We start from the raw sequence: 3084 nt of genomic DNA, 5'->3' as shown, positions 1-3084 counted from the left end.
TCTAAAAAAGATTGGTTTTTGTTCCTTATATTCTTCCTCCTCCTTGCTATGGAATGAGAAAATTTGGACACTATCACAAGTGTGTTGCCTTGCTCTTTATTTTGATATTCTATTCTATGAAGATCTATGCTCTGTTCTATGAAAGAAAATGCATAGAAATTTAGTTGTCAACCTAAACTAATATATATATTTTTTAAAAAGTTTATTCAATGTGTTTAATTAATATTTATTTTGTAGGGGATAGATTTTTCTGGTTTAGAGATGAGGAATTTGCTAGACAGACTGTTGCTGGCCTCAACCCACTTAGCATAAGTTTGGTGGAGGTATATACGTGCTTTCACCATTATTTTGTTTTAGACTCATTGGTTGGATTCATTTTATTAACAAGCGTGGTTGTGCACCACACAGATTGTGATGATAATTCTTGATTAATTATTTTGTAATTTATGTTTGATTAATTATTGATTCATTTTTATTATTCTTTTTCCTAAACTAAGATTTCACCTTCTCCTAAAACACCATTAACTTGTGTGCGGTGATCTTATTGTTGGCGATAAGAATAATTTGTCTAATAAATTAAAAAATATATGTAACAGTAAATTTTGTGCCGTTATCTGTTGAATGATTTAATTGATATAGCTGCTGCTGGGTCCCAAATCTGTTCAATTATATCAATTTAGTTCTTGCTAAATGATGATTGTGCTAAATTCATGGTTAAATGGTTGCATATGGCAATTACAATTTTTTTGTCTGTAATTTTTACAGGTATTCGTGGTTAAGATTGAAGGCGAAAGTTTTTGTTTAAGGTCTTCCAAGCAGATTTTGTCAAAACGCTGATTGTGTCATGGCAAGGTACAATGCATACTTTAATTCTTTTGATTTGTTAGTTTTGAAGTTGGAATTTAACTTATTATATTTATACTACAATATCTAGGAATATCAATATGTATCATTTCTCCTTTTGTTCATGGTTGTTTTTTTCATTAGCTTATTCATTGAGACTGAATCCAAATGCATGTTGAGGATTAATAATTTTCTTCGTCCGAAATTGTGTTTCCTTTTCAGGAGCAAAATTTGGTGGCTGCCATGAGCTTTAGATTGTTTTGATCACTCTCTCTCTGGCTCTTTGATCTCAACAGGAAACACAGTGTTTGCTCAGTGAGTCAGGTAACTTGTCATTTCTCAGCTCCATTATTGTGGTTGCATGCATAATTTGAAGTTTCCCTTCTTGTGTGTATTTGAGTAGGCACACCCGTCTCAATAAACTTGCTCATTCTGGTAAACCTTTTTTTTTTAATTTTCCCCACTTAAATCACCTCAAGTTAAGATATTTCTGGTGCTTTTTCCAATTTTAATCTGTACCCCGTACTGGGTATTTCAATTTGATTAATTTATTTATTTTTCTTATATTAATATAATAATAATAATAGTTTTTTTATTATGGTTATGAAATCTGGGTTCTGATTTTCTGGTCTTCTGAAAGATATGTGTGTGTGTGTGTGGCTTTTTTCCCTTTTTTCTGAATTACTTAAAATGCACAAGTGTTAGCTTGGATCTTTGTCTTTTGGTTGGTCATCCTAATAAATGGGGTTGGTTGGTGGTTTAGTATTGAGGGTTGTTCTACCTGCTCTGTTTAACTGTTTTGATGCTGTCCATTATAGCTTTATTTGAATAATAATGAACATACATTGTAAATTTTGTGCACCTGTCTTGTGCATCTGTATTGTTTTTAATTATTGTACCCTTTAGCTTATATAATAGAACAGAGGACAGTTTGCATCACTCTTTCAAGAAATCAGAATGAATATATAAATGAAATGAAACTATCTATAATTCTATATAGCCTTAGGCTGACTTGGATCATGAGCTTTTGCATATAATGCTTGCCTTTTAAGTTTTTCTGCCCCAGCTGAGAGGCATCCCTAGAAACTAGAGCTATGATTTTATCACATTAAATGGTGCTATATTTTGTACATAGCAACAAGTCAGAATTTCAATTGGATCCCAATTTCTTTTAGGTAAATATAATATTTACTAATACATGTAAACAAAATATTTATATTATTTGTTGTCATACCCTGTTGAACATGAAACGAATCTACCAGTGAATTTTTCTATTTTGATTATATCCTGTAGAAAAATTTTACTTTTGGTAAATGGTTTTTGATTGGTGAGCTGGTTCTGAAATTTGATATGAGACATTATACAGTATCTGAGATTAGATTGAGGATGTGACAGACTTGGATGATGTTGTAGTAACTATGAGTTTAGGTTGGGGAATTTTTTTTGTTCTCTTCTCACATACTTTTAATTTTTTTCCCTTAAGTAGTCACACTAAACCTTTTGGTTCAGTTATTATTGTCTATTGTGAAAGGATTTTGAGTGAAAAGCTTTGTTGTTTATGATGATTGATGAAGAAGCTTCCCTTTCCATCCACAATTACTTGTTTTGTTGAATGATTTAATTGCTGTAGCTGCTGCTGGGTCCTAAATCTGTTCAATTATATCAATTTAATTCTTGGTAAATGATGATTGTGCTAAATTCCTGGCTAAATGGTTGCATATGGCAATTATAATTTTTTTGTCTGTAATTTTTATAGTTATTCGTGGTTAAGATTGAAAGCGAAAGTTTTTGTTTAAGGTCTTCCAAGCAGATTTTGTCAAAACGCTGATTGTGTCATGGCAAGGTACAATGCATACTTTAATTCTTTTGATTTGTTAGTTTTGAAGTTGGAATTTAATTTATTATATTTGTACTATAAATTCTATGTTTCTCTTTATTTGTTTTACCTCAATGGGTTTCTAGAGAATTACTTCTAAGACTAGGAACTATTTTCCAACCTAATTACAAGGCTTTGAAAGTCCTTTTCATTGCCTTTTCCCTTTATAGCGAATAACACCATTCCTCCTCTATTCTTGTTATCTTCACTTTGCGACCCCTTATAAATTTTCCTCTTAAAAAATTTAATAATTATCGATTAGGTTTTGTGATATGCCAAAGGATTGGATGGATCTACCGAGGTATAGTGAAGAGTATATCAATGGTGTTATTAGTTTTTTAGACTTTGCATACTCCGAGGGAGAA

This window comes from Arachis hypogaea, chromosome 16 (assembly GCF_003086295.3).
Source record: "Arachis hypogaea cultivar Tifrunner chromosome 16, arahy.Tifrunner.gnm2.J5K5, whole genome shotgun sequence".
Classification (NCBI taxonomy): Eukaryota; Viridiplantae; Streptophyta; class Magnoliopsida; order Fabales; family Fabaceae; genus Arachis; species Arachis hypogaea.
The sequence above is the reverse complement of the archived record's forward strand: the minus strand, read 5'-3'. Positions refer to the sequence as shown.